General features: G+C 41.6%; 1 non-coding gene across 1 annotated transcript; it reads left to right on the top strand.

Moving 5' to 3' along the window:
* The first annotated feature begins 13,508 nt into the window (after window positions 1–13,508).
* Window positions 13,509–13,615, top strand: LOC148874323 (small nucleolar RNA R71). The gene has a single exon (XR_016106295.1). It is a non-coding gene; the product is annotated as a small nucleolar RNA R71 (small nucleolar RNA).
* The last annotated feature ends 11,731 nt before the right edge of the window (window positions 13,616–25,346 follow it).

Raw genomic sequence — 25,346 nt, 5'->3', positions numbered from 1 at the left:
GCCGAATTGATCTGAAATCACACCCTTATTCAAGAAACTTCAAGTACAAATCATGACCATTTGAATGAATCAAAAAGAATTAGATTGCTGAACTGAAATTTTACAAGCTGAAATACATCAAGGAAGAATGGAAACAAGGAGAAAGAAGAAAGAACATATAACTAAGAAACTGAATTCAAATCAAAAGAGAATGAAACTACAAATGATTTATTACAAAAGATCTTTGAATCACAAACCCTCAATTCGAACTCACCTTCTTCTTCTAGCTTGTTTGTCTTGAACTTCCTTCAGCCCTTCTTCTTCTTCTTCCTTGCGCCTAGCCTTCTTCTCTTCTCTTCTCTCAAGGTGGCCGAACCTCTAAGAGTGGGAGAGCCTTCCTCTCAAGCAATTGAACAAATTTCTCCCCTCCTAGAGGCCTCCTTATATAGTTTTTCAAGGGGGCTCTTGCCCCTTCTTGAAGCCTCTAGAATGGGGTGTATTACACCCCTCATGAACCTTCTAGAGTGCTCCCTCCTTCTCTTCAAGAAACATCTAGGAGTTGCCGCCCCTAGCTCCCTTTGGGCTGCTATTTGGGCTACAACTTAGCTTGCTTTTGAGCTCATGTGGGCTACACTCTAGGCTGTTATTTGGGCTAAAAATGGGCCTTCCTTGCTGGGCCGAATTCTACTCATAGCTAGGCTTTATTTTCTTGGGTTTTCTCAAGGAATTCACTTGCTCTTTTTGGGCCGAAGTGCTCTCTCTTGCTTCCACGACCGGGCTGGACTGAAATTGGTCTTTTTGAACCTTCTTTTCTTGCCTTTTTCCTTCCTTTTCTTGGATTGGTTATCCCTGAACTTATTCTTAGCATTAAGCTAAATTAAGGCAAAAATTAATAAAACCGGCATAAAAATCCATGCTAAAGTCCTCAAAAATTATAGATAAATTGTAAGTTCATCATCAGTTGACAAAGTGGGCCATCGAGCTCAGCGAGTACGACCTCTAGTATAAGCCATGAACTACTATCAAGGCCCAAGCCTTAGCAGATTTCATCACCGAGTGCACATTCAGCTCCGAAGTCCCCAAGCTGGTTGAGCATGAGACCCCCAAACCAGGTGAGCCTAAATCTCTCAAGACGGTTGAGTCCAAGCCTTGTGAGGTAGCAGCTAGTGTGGCATCTCTCCTAGTTAGGCCAAGCACGAACTGGGATGAGGAGCCTTGGATCCTTCATGTAGATGGCTCCTCGAACCAACAGGGAAGTAGAGCCAAAATAGTTCTACACGGCCCAAGCGGCACGAAATTGGAGTACGCTCTACGCTTCAAGTTTGCAGCATGTAGCAATGAAGCGGAATACGAGGCGTTGATAGCTAGACTAGCTTTAGCAAAAGAAGTACAAGCTAAGCATGTCGTTATCTGTAGCAACTCCCAGCTCGTGGTCAACCAGGTCACTGGGGAGTATGAAGCTCGCGAGCCAACCATGGTTGCCTACTTAGCTAAATTCAAAGAGGCCCTACTCAACTTCTAGTCACACTTCATCAGACAAATCCCGAGGTCAGAGAACGCTAAGGCCAATGCCCTGTCCAGGTTAGCCAGCACCAGTGACACCACCATGAGAACCGTGCACATAGAGGACCTACTTCAGCCTAGCATTCTCGGGGGGGGCAGAGGAGGTTGCTCCCGTCATTCAAGCATAGCCGAGCTGGATTGACCCGCTCGCGAGTTTCTTGCTACATGAGACCCTCCCTGTAGACCACAATGCAGCCAGAAGGGTGCAGCGCCAGGCAGCCAAATACATCATGATAGACGAATGGCTACACCGGAGGTCCTACAGGCTCTCCTACCTACGTTGCTTGCGACCTACCAAAGCGAAGCTCATACTCCGCGACACTCATGAGGGTATGTGTGGCAGACACTTGGGGGGCAAGGCCCTCGCCCAAAAGGCACTTCGACAGGGGTATTATTGGCCAACAATGAAGGAAAATGCCATTGAGCTTGTTAGAAAATGTGACAAATGCCAAAAGCACACCAATATTCACCACCAACTTGCTGCTGACCTCGAGTATCTCACCAGCCCGTGGCCTTTCGCACAATGGGGCATTGACATACTTGGACCGTTCCCGCTAGCAGCAGGCCAGAGGAAATTCTTAGTAGTAGCAGTGGATTACTTCACCAAGTGGGTAGAAGCCAAACCTCTTGTAATGATCACATCCTAGAATGTCCAAAACTTCTTTTTGAAGAACATCGTGTGCCACTTTAGGTTACCTCGGGTACTGATTTCTGACAACGGCAAGCAGTTCAAGGACATCAAATTCCATAACTGGTGTCAAGACATGGGAATCCGACAGAATTTTACTTCAGTTGCACACTCTCAACCAAACAGTCAAGCAGAAGTCACAAATAGAGCCATCCTCCGCGAACTGAAGGCACGTTTTGACCAAGCTAAAGGATTGTGTGCAGACGAGCTACCTAGTGTTCTATGGGCTTACCAAACCAAGAAGAAAACTGCCATAGGAGAGACCCCCTTCAACCTCACCTACGGCACCGAAGCAGTTATCCTGGTAGAAATCAAAGTACCTACACTGCGACTGGAAGCATACAATGATAAGACGAATGAGGATGAGCTACGTACCAACCTCGATCTCCTCGACGAAGTAAGGAACCTCGCATACATCAGGACTGTAGCTTACCAGCAGAGAGTAGCTCGGTACTATAACACCAGGGTTAAGAAGCAGAACCTCCATGTCGGTGACCTGGTCTTGTGTAAAGTTATGGTACCTGAGCCCGGCGCTAGCAAGCTCGGGTCCAACTGGGAAGGACCTTACCGCGTGAAATGTGTGCTTGGGGAAGGAACATACGAGCTTGAGACCCTCGAAGGGAAACAAGTACCTCGGGCATGGAATATTATTAACTTAAAACAATACTATCTATAACAACTGAGTAGGCTACGAGCCACTCCTCGAGCCTAAGGGCCAAAATGTTGAGCTAACATGGTCTCAACACTATAAGACTTTGTTGCCTCTTCAGCATAGGCGGACTCCAAGAGAATGGACTATAAGCCGCTCCTCTAGCCTAAGGGTTAAAATGTAGAGCTAATGAAAGACCTTGGCACCATATAAAGCCTAGTTGTCTCATAGGCATAGGCTAAGTACTTGTAATTCCTAAGGCACTGGCAGTTTAGGCACAAACCTTGTGATGTATAGCCCGCCCCGGCATGCAACAAGTTGAACCCACTAAGGACAATTGATATCAATCTAACCCGGGTGCAGACAGGTCGAGCATGTACCCTACTATGTTACTCACCTCAGTGTATGTAAGGCTACCCCTACTAAGTATTGGAATACAGTCCAGGGTCATGATAGTGGAGGAACTCTCACTTCGGGTAATTAGTCTGATAGCCTAACAGTTCAGAATAAAATAACCACTTCAGCAAGTGAAGGAAATTACACAAGTGTTTAGCAAAGTGAATTTCTCATTATGAAAATTTCATTACAAAAGTATTGTTACAAGAAAAAGAAAGGACATTGAGCTTGCAAATACAAGGACCGAGCTATTTTGGAAGCTCGTTGTCTTTGCCAGGGACCTCTTCGGGGGCAGTAACTGGGCCAGCAGCCTCTGCTTTGTTGTCGGCGCCTTCATCCTCGGAGTCTGGATCATCTGCCAACTGACGCACTATGTCATCGGTGATCTGGGAAGTGGTGATAGTGCTTTTGTCTAGACCGGGGTAGAGGTGCCCGATCAGCCACGGGCTAAGCTTGAAGCCCTTGCGGTAGGCCTCGGTCATCACATCGTCAAACTTCGACGACTGGACGTAATCAATAACAGCCTGCACCGTGGTCTCCTGGAGGGCGTCGTCAAAGATTTATGCCTTTTCTTTGAGGTCGGCTCGGAGGTACTCCACCTCACGCTCTAGTTTCCCTTTTGCTTCCTTGAGGCCTTGCATTTCGAGCTTCAGGGAGTCCCGGTCTGCCTCGAGACCATACTGGTCTACCTTGAGACTGTCCCGGTCTGCCTTGAGACTATCAACCTCAAGCCTCAAAGCTTCTTGGCTGACCTTAAACCCATTCACTTCGGCCCTCAGTCTGTCCTTGTCTCGGGCCAGCTCGCCCTTCTCCGCTAACAGCACTTCAATGAAGCTATTTTGAGCTGAGGCATCGCTCTGCAGGTGGTGGATCTGACCGCGAGCTGCCCTTAGCTCGGTATGGGCTACGCGTGATGACTTCTCAGCTTCCAAGGCCCGTCTCAGGTGCCGATCAGATTGAAAGGTCAAGGCACGCTAGGCTGAGTTCAACTACAAGAAAGAGACCAGTCAAAAAAAAAGAGAGAAAGAAAAAAGAGAGTCTTTCGAAGGGAACTCACCACCATGGTATGAGAAGCAGCCCGGGCACTGAGCTAACCAGCAATGAGATCAACCCATTCCGTGACCTCCCCGGGTACGCAACCTCCTTGCTCTTCTAGAGACTACACCGGGGGTTCAGAATGCTTTCACCCCTGGCTCTCTGAGCTAGACGTTGTCTTCTCTGACGCATGGGCGGACTCCTCGGAGGCCTTGGCAGCAGCACCAACATGGCTGGCCTCGGCTGTAGCCCCTATAGGGCATGCCTCGGGAGTGGCTTCTATAGCACCTCTGGCAGCTGCCTCGGCAGGCTCAGTGGCAGGCTCTGCCACTGTCTTGGGTCCCGGAGGCGCTATGTCCTCCTCTAGATCGATGACGGGCTGAACGCCAGGGAGCTCGGAATCCGGAACTGGAGCCTGTGAAGGCTGAGCCTCGGTGGAGGCCTGCGGAGACTCAACGCGCGCCTTCTTGGCCATGCGCTTCTTTCTCTTCATTTGGCAAAATAGCCTCTGGCCGTCAATCTTCTCCGCCTCCATGGGACTTGTAGTGAAGCTCAGTGTTAGTAATCCCAAAGTAAATATGTGGACAAAAAACTGAAGTGAAGGAAAACCTACCTGGGCTCAAGCCAGCCTAGATGAGCTTCTCCTCGGCTGTAAAGTCTTTGTAATTTAACCCAAGCTAAGCCAGCGACTGGAGTGGTTTCTTGGTCTTCCCATCTAGGATGACACCGGGGTCTTGAACGGCCACCCTCCAGTCAGTAGGGAAGGGCCACCCCGTGCTGCTCCGAACTACGAAGTAGTCCCGCTTTCAAGCTGGGACTTTACTCGAGAGATTGTGCATGAGCTTAAAACCCAGGTGGGGAGACAGGTAATAAGCCCGTCTATGCCCGGGGAGAGTGCCCAAAGCACTCCTCTTTATGGCGAAGGCAATATTGAGGATGTCTAGGTCAATAAAGAGAGAATGGTCAAAGCAAGAGAAATGGTCCCCACCACATTCCGTATGGAGTTCAGGTGAAGTTGGTCCAAAGTGATGTTAAAGTGCACCTACACCTCAACAATCAGGAAGTTAGAGTCCGGCTATCAATTGCTCCCTGAAGACCATAATCTCGTTAGGACCATGCTCCCATGGGAAATTTCCAGTAGGAAGACTATATGAATATTGCCCAGGGAGGTTGAACCTCTGTATGAGATCCTGGAGCCTCTCTGGACTCATGGTGGAAGGGCCGAACTGATCTAGCACCCAACTTCGGTGGGAGGTAGATGCTAGATGACCCGAAGTCGCACGTACATCGGACGGCTGGGCGGTAGAGGAACCGCCCTGAGCTGAGGTACCCACCTCGGGCTCATCAATGAGACTATCTATGCTAGACGACATTGCAAGGCAAAAATGAAAGAGTACTCAGAAAAGAAAGAGGAGCTCGTGGACTCACCATAGGAAATGCGAACTGACTAGAGGAACAAACCGAGCTAGAAGACCCGAGCTGGCAACCTCAGACGCGAGCTCAACACTAATGCTGGAGGCTTTGTAGCAAAGAGACGGCCAAGGGTCCCCCACTATTTATAGTCGTTGTGTCTGAGCATTAACGATCAAGATGAAGACGATCCAACGGCTCTTAGAAAAACCAGCTACGAGTTCCTCAAGGTCAAATCAGTTTAGCGCAATTTTTCGCATCCGCGAAGTCCAAACCGCATGACGTCCACGCATAAACTGAACGCGACTCGGGTTCCTTTTGACTGAGCCGAGAACTAGACCGGTCCGGTTGGGCAAAACATGTGATGAAGCGGCATGAGTACCAAAGCCAAATCCACCCAGCGCAGCATGAACTCATCGCGCCGGGTCAACGTCGCCAGTGCAGCGAGTGGGGGGCAATTGATGGGCGTGACCTTGCTCAAGAGATGACTCAGCGTGACAGCACAGCAGACACAGCTGCAACTCGGTGGGAAAGCCACACCAAGTTCAGTCCAGAAACACAATGGGAGCCGCCTAGCCCACGCCTCCTCCCCGGGGCTAAGGCACCCCAAGCTGCCTCCGAGCTCGAGGCCCCTGACCTCTCCTAATACCCGAGCCCCTCCCAGTGGATCTCAAGCCACTCCCAGACAGGAACACACTGATCCGCCTCTAGGTGCCCCGAGGTGAAGACACCTCGGGCCAGATAGCTCGGCATAGCTTGCCACAGGCAGCTCGCCGCTTACGGGATAGCCCAGCACAGGGTAACTCGTGAAAGAGTAGTTTGGCATATCGTAGGAAGATCTCCTACCCAACCACCATACCCGACAAATTTGGGGACAACAGCCATGTCCCTCGTCAGACAGCGTCGTGCCTGCCACCTTTAGAGGGTGCCTTACACATGACAGGCGCGTACCGTGCAATAACGGCCCCGCACGTGCCACCTCAGCCCTACCTGTAACGGCTGCGGCAGCCTGACAGTGGTGGTTATACCTGCCCTGTCAAAGGCCAGTGGGCCTGATGCAACAGAATTCTATTATAAGGAGCCTATTCTCAAAGAACGGAGGTATCTTCTATCACTCGTGCTATCTGCACTCTTAGCCTTCACCTTCTCCTTGCTTCTTCCACAAAATACTAACTTAAGCATCAGAGTGTTCTCGTCGGGCAAGCCCCCGGGGATTCTTCCTCTTCCTCATCTCAGGTACCTTTTGGGAGCCATGCAAGTGCCATCTAGGAGTGATCGGATTGCGCACCATCAAAACCCATGAGCACATCACTATGGGCTAAATATTGGCCCAACATTTACACTTAAACGATCATTTAATTCATTCATCCTATGAAGACCTAAGGATAATGGACTTAAGTAAGATAAACCCATCAGGTAATCATCCCTTAATGGTCTCTTACACTTAACCTCTCGGTTCATAATGATCACAACACTGCCTAATAGGGAAGGACCTCTCCCCTGGCTGCAAGGTGTAATGTCACTCTGCTTGGATGGATCCCGGGAATTAAAACCTTTTGCAAACATCTTTCATAAAACATAATATATATATATATATATATATATATATATATATATATATATTTTGCAAAACCAAATATCAAACACAATTGAAATCCAGTTACACATCTGAACAGAGCTTGTTCAAACCATTTCCCACTTATTTTTTAATTGAAGAGGAGGTTCTGGTGGGTCCTACACCATTTTAGTTTCAGAAGATGTGGTTGCATGACAACAACTTTAAAATCTTGGTCAGTAATTGTTGGAATGAGGAAATTCATGCAAATTTGCTTATGACAATTTTCCTCAAGTTACATAAATTGAAGGTTCAACTAAAGTAGTGGAATCATGTTGTTTTGGGGAATATTCACCAAGTAGTAAGGGTTTTAGAATGTAGTGTTCAGAATGCTGAAGTGGTCCATGTACACCATAATTCCAAAAGCACACTTGCTCAACTACGAGAAGAAAGGAAAAAACTCCATGAGGTAAACAGGTGAGAGGAAATCTTTTTCACCCCCTATAGTCAAAGATGCCTCACAAGTCTTTCCCTCTACGTGAATCCTTAGGTAAGGCACAAGCTCTGATTCCTATCTCTCTGGCCTGATGTCCTAAATAGGCTATGCAAATGGAGTAGACTCGTCTATTGGCGGGGATGTAATCTATAAGACCTCTTCAACTGTTTCCAACTCCATCTATTTTTTGTATGAAAATCCTGGATTAGAAGATATTTGTTTACCGTTGTTAAGACTTAGATTTCTCTACTGTTTGACATTGCCAGAGACTTGTAGGTCCATTTGAAAGGGTGACAGATCCATCATATGGATGGCCGAACCCTACAGGTAGGTTGGGCGAAATTTCAAAAATTTCTCTCTCTCATGTGGGAATCACATTCCCTATTTTAGAAAACTGCATTTTCAATTATCAATCTTGAACCTAAACCAGACCAGATCTAAAACCAAAAGGTAGGAGAGGGATATACCAAATATGGAGTAGTAGTAACCCCCAATGAAGGTGTTCACACCCAAGGAGATTACCAAAAACTGCTCTCACTGAAGATGACACAGTGTAGGGTCGAGCAAAATCAGCAGGATGGTTCTTCAGCAAGAACCTAATTCTTCACCAAGAATCTGATGGAGGGCGAGTGAGCACGACTTCAGATCACCTTTTTTGCCAAAAGGTGATATCAAGAACCCTTTCTTGATCGCTCCTACAGGTGGAGATCGAACTAGTAATGGTGGTAATAGCAGGAGAAGGCAAGAGCAGAAGATGGCGTTAGTCCAACTGCATGCTATCTTCTCTATTGTATCGGTAAAACTGAAGAATGATATGGGGTTCGCCCTTCTCCTCTATTTATGGCCTTAAAGAGAGGTTCTCCTAATCCCATTAGGAATTTCCTAATCCAAATCTTGTATTTGGATATGGACTCTCTTTAAGAGATAAGGATAAACCCATATCTTACCTGTAGGTAAAGATCAGCTCTCCTAATCCAATTAGGAGTTTACTTATCCAAATCTTTATTTGGATCTGGACTCTTTGAGTGGATAGGGACAATCCCTTATCTTATCTGCTGATATAAATCCCAGAACCGCCCCTCTTTAATTAATCTAATTAAGCCAGCTCGAATTAGGCTTTAGGCCCATTAAGTCCATCTGCTCACTTATCCGCCAAACTATTGCCCAGTTGGATATCCTTGTATGCTAAGGGACCCAAACATTGATCTACACATCAGCCACATGGGTTCATCCCACTCTTTGTTATAAGTCCTGGCCGAATTCACTATAGGAGACAGTGAACCCCCGAGCCCATCACCATGGGCTCTTAATGGGCCCAACATTTACACTAAATGGTCATTGGGTCAAGACACCTTATAAAAACCCAAGGACTATGGGCAGATGCAAGATTAGCCCATCAGGTATTACCCTCAATGGTCTTACACTTGACCTCTCAGCCCATAATGATCAAACACTACCCGACAAGAGAGGACCTCTCCCTCAGCTGCAAGGTACAGTGTTGCACTCTCTACTCACATAGATCCTGGGAATTAAAACCTTTTGCAAAACAAATTTCAATGGTTAAAATCGACTACCAACAGCTTTGGTTTCCATCAGAGAGAGTGCATCCCTGATCATTCACTTTGTCCAACAAAGGGACCGATCCTATCATTGTGATCACCCACTCAGATGAATTCTCAGACTGTCCCAACATACCCAAGTTTTGACCCCCTCTAAAGATCTCACTAATTGGCATATCAAAGATAGCCCAATCTGACACCTAGTGCAGTATCATAATCGAGTCTAGGGGTCAGGTGTAACATTCCAGCTTTTCCAATCTATCTCCAAGGTCCAGGGCAATACTAGAATTCTAGTTCGGTTCAGGGTTTCAAGAAAACCCACACTGCATGTACCTCAGGTCTCACCCTGGCAGCTAAGACAAGCCACCCCAACCAACTTGGTGGCACATCAATGTCAGAGAAATCTCTCTAGATCTATCCAATGGCTGTGGATATTTTAAACTAACACGAGTCTCATAAGTGTCCAGTTTAAAGGTATTACACAAAAACACACCATAATAATAGGAATCAAATATGTACTTTATTCATTTACATTAAATGTCATAATGTACATCATTATGATTGGTGATGTGTAGCTCATTGTGACACTAGCAAGTGCACTAGCCGTTCAAGTAATAAAGTAGTGAGTGAAGTATCGTTCCCACGAGGATTTAGGAAACAATTACCAATACTAAATTGAGCACTTCTTATCTGATCAACAAATAAATCAAAACTCTAATGAAAGCTAAGAAATCCTAAATTAAAATCTATCTAAATCATTGGTCCAATTGCCTTCAATTCAGGTTAGAAGAGTAAGCAGTAAATGTTAATCTCAGAATTCAGCAATCTATCAATTTGGATCATTCGAATGAATCATGATTGAGCCTTGGTTTGGTGAAACCCCAAGGTCATGAACAGCCTCTCTCAAGTGCATGTTCATCCTATGCATGAGTGACGGTTCTTCTATCTCTAGCAAGAATCTAATCCCCATGCATGCATTTCTTCAAACACTTCTAAGGCATCAATTCAAATCTGAATTGATCACCAACTGAATTGTGCAAGTTATCTCTAACCTTGCACTCAATTCAGTTCTTGAATAGTAGATCTAAATTCCTAGAGTCTATCTCAAGCACTCTAGGAATTCCAAGCTGTAGATTAATTCGCCCAATCTGAAAATTGCAGATCTGAATTCTCTTTCAAGCAATTCAGATCTTGCAATCTCAGATCTGAGAATTCAGATCTGAGTTTTGAAGGTTAGTTGGCCGAATTAATCTACAATCACACCCTTATTCAAGAAACTTCAAATACAATGCATGACCATTTGAATGAATCAAAAAGAATTAGATTGCTGAACTGAAATTTTACAAGCAGAAATACATCAAGGAAGAATGGAAACAAGGAGAAAGAAGAAAGAACATATAACTAAGAAACTGAATTCAAATCAAAAGAGAATGAAACTACAAATGATTTATTACAGAAGATCTTTGAATCACAAACTCTCAATTCGAACTCACCTTCTTCTTCTAGCTTGCTTGTCTTGAACTTCCTTCAGCCCTTCTTCTTCTTCTTCCTTGCGCCTAGCCTTCTTCTCTTCTCTTCTCTCAAGGTGGCCGAACCTCTAAGAGTGGGAGAGCCTTCCTCTCAAGCAATTGAACAACTTTCTCCCTTCCTAGAGGCCTCCTTATATAGTTTTTCAAAGGGGCTCTTGCCCCTTCTTGAAGCCTCTAGAATGGGGTGTATTACACCCCTCATGAACCTTCTAGAGTGCTCCCTCCTTCTCTTCAAGAAACTCCTAGAAGTTGCCGCCCCTAGCTCCCTTTGGGCTGCTATTTGGGCTACAACTTAGCTTGCTTTTGAGCTCATGTGGGCTACACTCTAGGCTGTTATTTGGGCTAAAAATGGGCCTTCCTTGCTGGGCCGAATTCTCCTCATAGCTAGGCTTTATTTTCTTGGGTTTTCTCAAGGAATTCACTTGCTCTTTTTGGGCCGAAGTGCTCTCTCTTGCTTCCACGACCGGGCTGGACTGAAATTGGTCTTTTTGAACCTTCTTTTCTTGCCTTTTTCCTTCCTTTTCTTGGATTGATTATCCCTGAACCTATTCTTAGCATTAAGCTAAATTAAGGCAAAAATTAATAAAACCGGCATAAAAATCTATGCTAAAGTCCTCAAAAATTATAGATAAATTGTAAGTTCATCAAATACCCCCACACTTAAGCTTTTGCTTGTCCTCAAGCAAAGACATCAGCCATAAACTTAACATTCCCCCCTTCTGTTTTCACCATTTACCTGGTGAACTTTTTAAGATAGAAATGCATTGAGTAGTCAGGGAACTTTTGTAAGTGCTCAACTCTTATTCTTGTAAATTACCATTTAAGATATGTATCAGATCCGAGGAAAGGAGAATATGAATTTCATCATAGTCTAGCCTTCACTCCTAATTCATATATAAATCAGCTCCTTAATTGTCAAGGTTAATAATCAAATTTCACTAAGTTTCACAGCTGTAACTAAATCTCAATGAGAGTTCAACTTTAGAGTGCCCCTTTGAACCTCGGTTGTCACCACAATTACTTATTTCTAAGGGTGAGTGCATCTTATGCTCCATCTCACCCTTTTCTTTTTTTTTTTTTTCGGTGTGAGTGCATTTTATGCTCCATCTCACACACTTTTCTCTCTCTTTTCTTTTCTTCTTCTTTTTTTTTTTTTTTTTTTTTTTTTTTTTTTTGGTGTGAGTGCATCTTATGCTCCATCTCACACTGGTCACTTACTTGAGGTAGGACTCATGTTCTGAGCTGCTAGTTTTACTATTCAACTCAAAATAGCGGAGTCAATTTGGGCTTTTGTCCTTCTTTGCAATTATTGAACCTCAAGAATTAGCACTTCAGATGTGCACTAGCTCTCTTGACCATTAACAATGAAATCAAGGGCTTCCATACACATGAAGGAAGTTAGGGCTAGTCATGCTGAAAGGCATATTCAGCTCCCCTTTTCTCATGCATATATCAAATTGGGTCATTCACAAGAATAAAAACTTAACAAGTACATCAGTCTCCCTCAACTCATTGAATTCCTTCTTAAAAAAAAATCATCAAATAAATAGTAATGAACTTGAGGGGTTCAAGTCTTTTTTTTTTTTGGTTATGTCATTGCCTGCATATGTGTGTTGGGGTGCATGGTTTCAGCCCCCATACCCTAGCCTCGGGCTCACTCCCCCACACTTAAGATGAACATTGTCCTCAATGTTCGTAGTGTTAGGCAGTAACAATAAAACTAGCAAGAGCATCATCAAGTAGTAGGAGGTATTTAGAGGACTTCCCTGAAGATCATTCTTAAATTCTGCAATATGTTGTCGGTGGAAAACTTCTTCTGCTAGAAATCACTTGCAAACTAGAAGAGGAGATCAGTATCTTTATTCAATTAAATTCTAAGAAAAATTAACTAAACTTAAATGCTATGAAAAATAAAAACAAAAAGCAAGTAAGACAGTTTATGACTAAGTATCTGAATTGGGAATTCTCCCAACAGCCTCTTGTTCCCTTGGGTTTACCATGGTGTTACTAGGTAAGGTACCCGGAGCCCTTTCTGAAATCATCTGTGCCAGCTGCCCAACCTGAGTTTCCAAGTTCCTTATCGATGTTTCGTTTTTCTGAAATCTATTTTCCGCACTAGCTATGAACTTGGTCATCAGCTCCTCCAAGTTAGATTTCGGTTCCGGCTGATAGAAGTTTTGGTGGAAAGGCTTAGGTGCATGCTGATTCAGGTGGCCTCTCCATCCGGGGTTATGGGCATGATGGTACTGATTTCCTGGCTGTCTTGTAAAGTTGCCAACAAAGTCTACTTGTTCTGTGGACTGAAAAGTCTTACTGCCAACTTGGAATTCAGTGCTATCATGGCCTCCCCCACACTTATCATACTGTACATGCATAGCTGCCATCTGCATCTCATCAAATTTTTTGCTAAGTGCTCTTATTTGTGCAGAGAGAGCTGTGTATGTATCCACATTATGAAGGCCATGCTGCTTTCTAACTGGTGTCCTTTCTGAATGCCATTGGTAGTTATTGGCTGCCATCTCCTCGATGAGTGCATGGGCAACCTCGGGAGTCTTATTGTTTATGGAGCCCCCAGCTGCTGCGTCTAAGATGGTCTTGTTTGAATCGGTCAGACCATTATAAAATGTTTGCACCTGCAGCCAAATCGGAAGGCCATGGTGAGGAACCCTCCTTAGTAGCTCCTTGTAACGTTCCCAAGACTCATAGAGAGATTCCCCCTCTTGCTGGAAAAAAGTAGTGATGTCATTCCTCATTTTAGCAGTTTTAGAAGGGGGGAAATATTTAGAGAGAAAACGACTGGCCATTTCGTCCCATGTGGCTATAGATCCTGCCGGTAATGAGTTCAACCTAGCTTTGGCTTTATCCTTCAAAGAAAATGGGAATAACCTCAGCCGGATGGCATCATCACTTACCCCATTGTGTTTGAAGGTGTCACAGATTTCCAAGAAGTTAGCAATATGGGCATTCGGATCCTCATGGGCCATACCACAAAACTGAACCGTATTTTGTATCATTTGGATTATGGCCGGTTTAATTTCGAAGTTATTGGCAGCAATAGTTGGCCTGATAATGCTGGAGACAGTCCCGGTGAGGGTGGGCTTGGCATAATCCATCATAGTTCTTTGTTCAGCCATTTCTTGTGCTTCTTGTCTGACTTGCTTAGCAGTTCTCAAACGGACACGGAGAGTCCGTTCAATATCTGGGTCGTAAAGGATCTCTTCCAGTTCAGGTCTGCTTGTCATAAACTGTTAAAGTCAAAGCAATAAAAATGCCAATATTCACAAAAGAAAATAAATAACTAATCCTATTACAACTGAAAATGTAAAGTGAAGTATTGGAATATACAAACCTACATCCTAAAATAAATAAATGCAGCTAACTAAAAGCATATCAACATCTTATTCAATATACAAAATTCAGTAGCAATTTACAAACAGGTCTGAATTCAGTAATCTCTGAGTAGAACAACAGTTTACAAATTCCTCTTCTTTATATTGCTGAAATCAGGGACGGGATTTAATTACACAGATCTAAACTGTTGAGAGCTGAAATCTCAGTAGCTACTGAGAACAGTAATATACAGTTATGAAATCTTAGCAGCTACTGAGGACAGCCAAGTGCGGATCAGCAGTGATTGTGTTCAGGTCTGAGTTTCATATTAAAAGGCTCTTCTGTGCTACTGAAGGTCAATACACTAAACTGAAGTCAATGTACAAAGGATTGATAGCAATTCAGACATCAGTTCTACACAAAATTGAGATCAGCTCTGAAATCTCAGAAGCCACCGAGAACAACAATAAATATAATAGCACAGTTGTGCTCAGGTCTGATTTCCATATTGGAAGGCTACTAAATATTAGATCTGAGCCCACTGTTTTGATGAGCTATGCATCACCAAACACCAGATGGAGTAGCCATACTAAAACTGAACAATTCAGCAGGATAACCTACTGATATTAGCAATGAAACATGCTGTATACAGATCTGCACAAAACCGAAATCAATCAGTAGTAAAAAGATCTGAAATCAGACCTGTATTCACCATGGTGTGGCTGCTGGGATCTTATTTTCTTTTTCTTTTCTTTTTCTATTTTTCTTTTCTTTTCTTTTTTTTTTTTTAAAGGAAGAAAACTAAAACAAAATACAGCAATGAAACCAAAATCTTTTTGGATGAGTGCAGGTCTGATTGATGAATGCAATTCAGCTCTGAACTCATTTTGAGATTTATTTATTTATTTATTTATTATATATATATATATATATATATATATATATATATATATATATATATATATATATATATTTTAGAACCAAAAGAAGAAGAGAATTTTGATTTGCATAAGCTATATTAAAACTGAAACTAAGGATGGAACAATCAAGTATCAAGAGAAGAAACATGGCTCCATCAATGTAGCCCTTGATGGAGTATACACTTATAGGAATGTAGTACACACGGCTGCACACACCCATTCAGATCTGCTAGACTTTCTATTCATGCACAGCTGAAATCAGAGCTAACTATCTTAAAAAAAATTTCAAAGATCAGCCCAGGACAATTCACAATGCCAATTTAGTAATGTTAATTGTAATACAAACCTGTTCAAAACCTGCCCTGGTTCAGTCTTGCTGTAGCAGGTCTGCTATAGTAGCCCTGCTATAGGTCTGAACTCTAATAGAAAAATGGTGTGGAAGTGCCACTTTTCATGAAATCTCTTGAGGCATAAAAAATTCTCAGATTAAATATACTTTTCTTCAACCAAATCAGCTTAGATAGATCGGAGTACAAGTTATTTAATACAGCAAAGTATGCCCTGTATCCTGCTCTGTTCACAACCCCAGTTCAGATCTAGGTGATTGCAGATCCGAATTTCTTCGACCATGACTATCCAATTGTTTTTGGGAGATAGTAGATTTTTTTGTAGGGTGTATTGGGGTGAAGATAACCCCCAATTATCTTTTAAATTTACATCAGTTCAGGTCTGAGTTCAAGAGAACTCAGATCTGAACTGTTGCAGATCTGCTACAGCAGAACTCAAATCTAAACTCAGATCTGAGTTCTGATCCGAATCCTTTGTTTCCATGGTTCTTTCTCTCTCTTTTTTTTTTCACTATCTAAATATATATTTTTTTTCTTTTTGTAATGAAATAAAAGAATAATAAAGGGCTGAGAATAGATTTTTTTTTTTTCTGAGTATTGCAGTTCTGCTATAGCAGAGTTCAGGTCTGAACTCAAGTCTGAGTTCGGATCTGAAATCTCAATTGCCTTACCTTCAGTTATTGCTACCAAATTGTTTTTGGGGAATAGCAGAAGTGCCCTAGGGTGAATTGGGGTGGTGATGACACCCAATTCCCCTCAAAATTTCATCAGTTCAGGTCTGAGTTCAGAGGAACTCAGATCTGAACTGTTGCAGATCTGCAATAGCAGAATTCAGATCTGAACTCAGATTTGAGTTCTGATCCGAATTCTCAATTGCTCCTCTGGGTGTTCAAAAGATCTCCCCCTTTTTTTTTCATTTGTTTTTTTTTTTTCTTTTTGTAATGAAAGAAAGAAAAAAAAAATAAAGTCTGAAACACAAGCAACTCTTTTCGGCTGAGTGCTACAGATCTGAAATCTGCTGATCTGAGTGCCGAATGCAACTCAGATCTGCAACACTCATGTTTATGTGAATTTTTTTTCCTTTTTTTTTTCATTTTGAAGGGAACAACACCAAGATTGAATAGAAATCAAATATGCCTTTATTAAAATGAAACTGAAACCAGAAAAAGAGAGTAATCTACTTAAGAAAGAAGAAACATAACTACATGAGTATAGCAGTTGCAGTCCAAGCTGAAATGAAAAAGTTAGCAACTTAACCCAACTATGAATGCAATGCTGAATGAGATCAGATTAAGAATGCTCAATGTTTCCTAATATTGCTTCTCTAAATCCCCGGCAACGGCGCCAAAAACTTGATGTGTAGCTCATTGTGACAATAGCAAGTGCACTAGCCGTTCAAGTAATAAAGTAGTGAGTGAAGTATCGTTCCCACGAGGATTTAGGAAACAATTACCAATACTAAATTGAGCACTTCTTATCTGATCAACAAATAAATCAAAACTCTAATGAAAGCTAAGAAATCCTAAATTAAAATCTATCTAAATCATTGGCCCAATTGCCTTCAATTCAGGTTAGAAGCGTAAGCAGTAAATGTTAATCTCAGAATTCAGCAATCTATCAATTTGGATCATTCGAATGAATCATGATTGAGCCTTGGTTTGGTGAAACCCCAAGGTCATGAACAGCCTCTCTCAAGTGCATGTTCATCCTATGCATGAGTGACGGTTCTTCTATCTCTAGCAAGAATCTAATCCCCATGCATGCATTTCTTCAAACACTTCTAAGGCATCAATTCAAATCTGAATTGATCACCAACTGAATTGTGCAAGTTATCTCTAACCTTGCACTCAATTCAGTTCTTGAATAGTAGATCTAAATTCCTAGAGTCTCTTTCAAGCACTCTAGGAATTCCAAGCTGTAGATTAATTCGCCCAATCTGAAAATTGCAGATCTGACTTCTCTTTCAAGCAATTCAGATCTTGCAATCTCAGATCTGAGAATTCAGATCTGAGTTTTGATGGTTAGTTGGCCGAATTAATCTACAATCACACCCTTATTCAAGAAACTTCAAATACAATGCATGACCATTTGAATGAATCAAAAAGAATTAGATTGCTGAACTGAAATTTTACAAGCTGAAATACATCAAGGAAGAATGGAAACAAGGAGAAAGAAGAAAGAACATATAACTAAGAAACTGAATTCAAATCAAAAGAGAATGAAACTACAAATGATTTATTACAGAAGATCTTTGAATCACAAACTCTCAATTCGAACTCACCTTCTTCTAGCTTGCTTGTCTTGAACTTCCTTCAGCCCTTCTTCTTCTTCTTCCTTGCGCCTAGCCTTCTTCTCTTCTCTTCTCTCAAGGTGGCCGAACCTCTAAGAGTGGGAGAGCCTTCCTCTCAAGCAATTGAACAACTTTCTCCCCTCCTAGAGGCCTCCTTATATAGTTTTTCAAAGGGGCTCTTGCCCCTTCTTGAAGCCTCTAGAATGGGGTGTATTACACCCCTCATGAACCTTCTAGAGTGCTCCCTCCTTCTCTTCAAGAAACTTCTAGAAGTTGCCGCCCCTAGCTCCCTTTGGGCTGCTATTTGGGCTACAACTTAGCTTGCTTTTGAGCTCATGTGGGCTACACTCTAGGCTGTTATTTGGGCTAAAAATGGGCCTTCCTTGCTGGGCCGAATTCTCCTCATAGCTAGGCTTTATTTTCTTGGGTTTTCTCAAGGAATTCACTTGCTCTTTTTGGGCCAAAGTGCTCTCTCTTGCTTCCACGACCGGGCTGGACTGAAATTGGTCTTTTTGAACCTTCTTTTCTTGCCTTTTTCCTTCCTTTTCTTGGATTGATTATCCCTGAACCTATTCTTAGCATTAAGCTAAATTAAGGCAAAATTTAATAAAACCGGCATAAAAATCCATGCTAAAGTCCTCAAAAATTATAGATAAATTGTAAGTTCATCAATTGGAGTTAAGGATACACTGTCTAATAGCTCCCACATGCACTTAGGTCCAATATGGTACAAGCCGGAGTCCCAGACTTTCCACGTGTTTCTCAAACACTTTCTGTGCCAGTGGCTTAGTCAATGGGTCTGCCACGTTGATGCTAACTTTTAACATCAAACTCTTGTAGATCCAGTGTTGTCACACAACAATGGAATGGGTGATGTGTTGAATTCCAAATTCTAGAATGAACACCATGTCTATCTTGTCAATGTAAACAGATTGGGATAATCCTATTATCCCCTTCGATCTATCTCTATAGAGCCAAAAACCCAGTATGTAGGAGGCTTCTCCAAGATCTTTCATGGAGAATTACTGTGAAAGTCATACTTTCACCGTAGTCAACATTCCTACATCATTCCCAATGAGTAGAATGTCATCTACATACAGAACCAGGAATGTAACCTTATCCCCACTGGATTTCTATAAACACAGGGCTCATCCAATTTTTTTTCATAAGTCAAACCTTTTGACGATGGAGTCAAATCGGATGTTCCAACTCCTAGAAGCTTGCTTAAGTCCATATATGGATCGGTTTGATTTACATACCTTGTGTTCCTGACCCGCAGGTATAAAACCTTGCGGTTACTACATATAGATATCTTCACTAAGATCTCATTTCAGGAATGTAGTTTTGATATCCATTTGCCAAATCTCATAATCATGGTTCGCTGCTACAACTAACAGGATCCTAATGGATTTAACCATGGCCACCAGTAAAAAGGTTTCCTCATAATCGATTCATTCTTTCTAAGTGTACCTTTTCGCCACAAGATGAGCCTTGTAGGTCTCAACCTTACCATCGGGGCCCTTCTTCCTCTTATAGATCCATTTGCAACCAATTGCTTTTACCCCAAGGGACGGATTTACCAGAGTCCAGACTCTATTGGTCTCCATTGAGTCCATCTCAGCTATCATGGCATCTACCCACTTCAAGGAATCTATGTCCAACATAGCTTCCGTATATGTCACGGGATCATCCTCACTAGTCATGACTTCCACCAAGTAATTATCTTGGTCATAGCCGAAACAAACTGGAGGCCTGGAAACCCAAGTAGATCTTCTAGGTTGGTCATTACCTGGAGCTTGTGGGACATCTCCCACTACCCCTGAGCTCTTCTCATAAAGAACAACTTCTTGACGATGATTGTTCAGGATGTAATCATCTTCCATGAAATGGGCATTTCGACTACAGAACACTTTCTGTTTTCCTGGGTCATAAAATAGGTAACCTACAAAGCCTTTGTGGTAGCCTACGAATAGGCAATGACTGGTCTTGGATTCCAATTTGTCCGCACTCATTCTTTTAACGTGTCGGACAACTCCAAATCTTCAAGTATCTTACACTTGGTTTCTTACCGGCCCAAAGCACATAGGGAGTCTTCAAAACTGATTTGGTTGGAACCCGATTCAGCACGTATATCGCAATCTCTAATACGTAACCCCAAAAGGATGTTGGTAACTCTGAGTATACGAGAAGTGATCAGACCATATCCAATAAAGTCTGGTTCCTCCTCTCTGACACACCGTTTAGTTGTGGTGTAGCAGGAGGAGCTAGTTATGATACTATCCCATTGTCCTTTAAGTAGTCTCTGAATTTGTCAGAGAGATACTCGCCACCTCGATCCGATTGAAGGGTCTTAATTTCTCTCCCTAACTACTTCTTGACCTCTTGTCTAAACTCTTTGAACTTTTCAAAGGATTTAGACTTGTGTTTCATTAGGTACGCGTAACCATACCATGAGTAATCATCGATAAATGTTATAAAATAAATGTGTTGGTTATATGTCCTAACACTCATGGGACCACATACATCAGTATGTATAAGGTCAAGCATGTCTGTACATCTTTTAGGCTTATCGTTAAATGGTCATTTCATCATCTTACCCTGAAGGCAAGGTTCATAGGTTGGAAGATCTTCTACAGTTAGAAAATCCAAAGGACCATCCTTTACCAACCTTGAGATACGATCTATGTTAACATGGCTAAGTCGATAATGCCATAGACATGTGGGATTAATTGTATCACGGGTTCTTTTCTTGGGGATGCCACCAGACGTAGTTTCGGTTATGTTAGTTTTCAAAGAATGATGGAGAACAATAGAGACCATTTTCAAGTTCTCCGTATGCGAGGAATTTGTTATTTCTTTTGATAGTAATCATATTACTAAAGAGAACAGAATATTCATTCGCACACAGTTTTGAAACAAAAATCATATTTCTTCTCAAATTAGGTACATAAATACAATCTTTAAGTACAATAATTCCTTCTCTAAAAATTAACTCTACAGATCCTATGGTTGTAGCTGCAACACTTGTAGAAGTTTCCAAGTAAAGAGTAACCTCCCCATCACTCATTCTTCTGCTTGTCCTGAACCCCTGCAGTAAGTTACACGCATGAGTCGAATCTCGTAGTCTATACACCAGGAAGCAGAAGTTACCAACAAATTGGTTTCTATGACAAAGGATTCAAAACTACATTGTTTCTTGGATTCCAGGTACTGAGGACAATTCCTCTTCTAGTGGTCGGCCTACTTGCTGAAGTGACAAGCATCTGATGCTTTGTCTTTCCTCTGCCTTTTGGTCTTAGCAGCTTTCTTCTGAGGCTTTCTCTTTGCCTTCCTCTTCTTCTTGCCCGATTTACTAGCTTCAACAAACATGGCAATGGGCTCATCCTTCATGATCAATTCCTCGGCCCTCTGCAATATATTGTTGAGTTCCTGGATACTAACATTTAGTTTGTTCATGTTATAATTCATGATGAACTGAATGAAGGAAGGAGGCAAAGAATTTAGGATGACATCCACCTTAGTGACATGGTCAATCCCGAATCTAAAAGCCTCAAGTTCATTGATATATCCCATCATCTTAAGACAATGGTCATGAACCTATTGGTTCTTGGACATCTGCGCGGTCATGAACTATTTCAAGACCTTCTGTCGAGTAGAACGATTCTACTCTTCATACATCGTCCTCAAACTGTCTAGGATATCCTTGGATTGTCGATGTATCAAACTGTCATTGATCCAATCAATTAATATCTGTAAAACCCATAATTAAAGCCCATAATTATCCATAATATTACTGATTAATATTATCTAGGTATATGGGCTGAATTGCAAAGAGCAGTTCGGCCCATATAGCTTTTATGCAGTTAATGAGCTAAAGTAGTTTTAACACATTAAAATTGGGTTTTACAGGTGTGTGCCGAATTACATCTTACAATTAACCATCAACTCCTAGACCCAAGAATGAAAAATTAGGGTTGAGAACAACCCCCATCGAACCACAGATTCGGTCCAATTAGTTTGGTCCAATCTGGTTCGAATTCCTATACATTTTGTCTAAAAATTAAAAAATAATAATTACAGACAAGAATGAACAGAACAACAGGTGCACAATTTTCTTGCGCCAATCAAGACTTCGATCTCCACTGTACGAACAACCCATAAATCAAGATAAATATAAAGATCAATTCTAAATATAAATCAGATTAAAAAATATATTAATTTCATATCCATCACCCTTAATCTGGGAACCGATTTCTAAGAAAATCAACAATCTATGTGAATCGGGTAGAACGCCTTATGCCCATTTGCGCAATTTCAGATTTGGCCAATTTCAGTTCAAGATTTGAACCTAGCTCTGATACCACTGAAGGGAACCCTACAGGTAGGTTGGGCGAAATTTCAAAAATTTCTCTCTCTCCCATGTGGGAATCACATTCCCTATTTTAGAAAACTGCATTTTCAATGATCAATCTTGAACCTAAAACAGACTAGATCTGAAACCAAAAGGTAGGAGAGGGATATACCTGATACAAAGTAGTAGTAACCCCCAATGAAGGTATTCACGCCCAAGGAGATTACCAAAGACTGCTCCCACTGAAGATGATACGGCATAGTGTGGAACAGAATCAGCAGGATAGCTTTTCAGCAAGAACCTGATTCTTCACCAAAAATCTGATGGAGGGTGAGTGAGCATGACTTTAGATCACCTTTTCTGCCAAAAGGTGATATCAAGAACCCTTTCTTGATCGCTTCTACAGGTGGAGATCGAACTGGTATGGGCGGCAATAGCAGGAGAAGGGAAGAGCAGAATATGGCGTTAGTCCAACTATATGCTATATTCTCTCTTGTATCGGTAAAACTGAAGAATGATATGGGGTTCGCCCTTCTCCTCTATTTATAGCCTTAAATAGAGGTTCTCCAAATTCCATTATGAGTTTTTTAATCCAAATCTTGCATTTGGATATGAACTCTCTTTAAGAGATAAAGATAAACCCTTATCTTATCTACAGATTTGGATCATCCCTCCTAATCCAATTAGGAGTTTCCTGATCCAAATCTTTATTTGGATCTAGACTCTTTGAGTGGATAGGGACAATCCATTATCCTATCTGCTGATTTAAATCCTAGAACCACCCCTCTTTAATTAATCTAATTAAGCTAATTCGAATTGGGCTTTAGGCTCATTAAGTGCATGTGCTCATTTATCCTCCAAACTGCTACCCAATTGGATATTCTTGTATGCTGTGGGACCCAAACATTGATATACACATCAACCACATAGGTTCAGCCCAACCTCTATTACAAGGCCTGGCCGAATTCACTATAGGAGATAGTGAACCCCTGAGCCCATCACCATGGGTTCTTAATGGGCCCAACATTTACACTAAATGGTCATTGGGTCAAGCCACCTTATAAAAACCCAAGGATTGTGTGTAGATGCAAGATTAGCCCATCAGGTATTACCCTCAATGGTCTTACACTTAACCTCTCAGCCCATAATGGTCAAACACTGCCCGACAAGAGAAGACATCTCCCTCGACTGCAAGGTACAATGTTGCACTCTCTACTCATATGGATCCCAGGAATTAAAACCTTTTGCAAACATTTTGAAACTATAATATATATATATATATATATATATATTTTGCAAAACAAATTTCAATGGTTGAAATCGAATGCCGACAACTCTGGTTCCAACAGAGAGAGTGCATCCCCGATCATTCACTTTGTCCAACAAAGGGGCCGATCCTGTCACTATGATCACTCACTCAGATGAATTCTCAGACTGTCCAACATACCCTGGTTTTGACCCCCTCTAAGGATCTCACTGATTGGCATATCAAAGACAGCCCAATCCTACACCTAGTGCAGTATCATAATCGAGTTTAGGGGTTAGGTGTAACATTCTAATTTTGCCAATCTATCTCTAAGGTCCAGGGCAATATTGGAATTTTGGTTCGGTTCAGGGTTTCAAGAAAACCCACACTGCATGTATCTCAGGTCTCACCCTGGCTGCTGAGACAAGCCACCCCAACGATCTTGGCGGCACATTAGTGTCAGCCTTGGCAGGAGAAATCTCCCCAGATCTATCCAACGGCTGTAAAGATTCTAAACTAACACGAGTCTCATAAGTGTCCAGTTTAAGGGTATTACACAGAAACACACCATAATAACATGAATCAAATATGTACTTTATTCATTTACATTAAATGTCATAATGTACATTGTTCTGATTGGAGCTAAGGGCATACATTTTTCTCCTCTGGAACTTTTTTAGTAAGTAAATCATCAAAATTATCAAATGCATTAAAATCAAACTAAGTCAAATTACCAAATTCATGTTTCACGAATCAGAATAAAATCATCGAATATCAAATTAACCAAATCAAAGTCAACCAATTGAATTAAGTCATAAAACAATCAAATCAATTTATCAAATATAAAAATGCTGATTGCCAAGTTTATCAAATCGGTTTTGTCAGTCTTTAAATCAAATCAAAATCAGTGACACTCGTCAAATATTGAAAATTAAGATTGTCAAAACCAATTTGGGGTTGCCTTTTTTTTTATCAAAGAGAGAATTTACTAAGAATTAAAGCAATGCATTGAGTATCAAAAATTCAAACTGTCATTAATAAGCTTGAGATAAAAATGACACCAAAATATAGTTTAAAAAGGCCTCAAATCATGTGTTAGAAGTAAAAAATTGCAAATAAAAAACAAGGAAACAACATAATCAAATTACCAAAGGCTAAAACATTATCTTGATTGAGAGTGTACCAGTCGTATATCTCCTTCGTCCAAGTTTTATTTGACCAATCGACCCCCACCACCATGTTTAGAGACTCAAAAAAATCATGTATGTCAAATTTGATAGCCTAATTCATCCATTTGATTATTAAATTAGGTAGATTCTATTTTGATGCATTAGATTAAATCACCACATCTTTTGCCTCAACCTAGACCTTGAGAGGGTGGGGGCTGACACCAGCCCCTTACTTGACTTATTTAAACACCTTGACCAATGAAATTTAGCCAAATGGACTTAAAAGGCACAAAAACCCAAATAAACCCCATTTAAAATTAAGAAAGGACAAAATAACATTTATAAGTAAGTAAAATTTACATTTTTTGCCACTGGCAATCCCAAATACATGACTACAATGTTTGTCATACCCCAAGCTCCATTTAGACACATGAAACACATAGAAAACCATCCAAAATCGAGGTAAAATGTTGCACAAGAAGGAAAGATCAACTGCAGATCTTTTCCTCTCAAAATCTTTCCCCTTTTTAATGAAAGAGCCTTGTTAAAGGCTAGACTTTGTAGTAGGATGAGATTCAAACCTATTTTCTCCAATTTCTCTATAAATAGAGACCCAACTCAAGGTCGAAAGAGGGGGAGAGACCAAAAAGAGCATCCTCTAGCCTCTGTAGTGCCCTTATTCCCATTAAATCCCAAAGCATTTGAAGTTCGAACTTCAAATCTTCCCCTTTGTTCTCAACTTCAAGATTTGAAACTAGAAACCCTCTCCCTAGCTTCATAGCTCATTCAAGATTCATTTGAACTCGTTCTAGCTATTGGAAAACTTCTATCAAG

This window comes from Nelumbo lutea, chromosome 1 (assembly GCF_056320005.1).
Source record: "Nelumbo lutea isolate HS-2025 chromosome 1, American lotus-T2T, whole genome shotgun sequence".
In the NCBI taxonomy this organism is placed as follows: domain Eukaryota; kingdom Viridiplantae; phylum Streptophyta; class Magnoliopsida; order Proteales; family Nelumbonaceae; genus Nelumbo; species Nelumbo lutea.
Note: the sequence above shows the minus strand (reverse complement) of the source record. Positions and strands in the feature narration are given on the sequence as shown.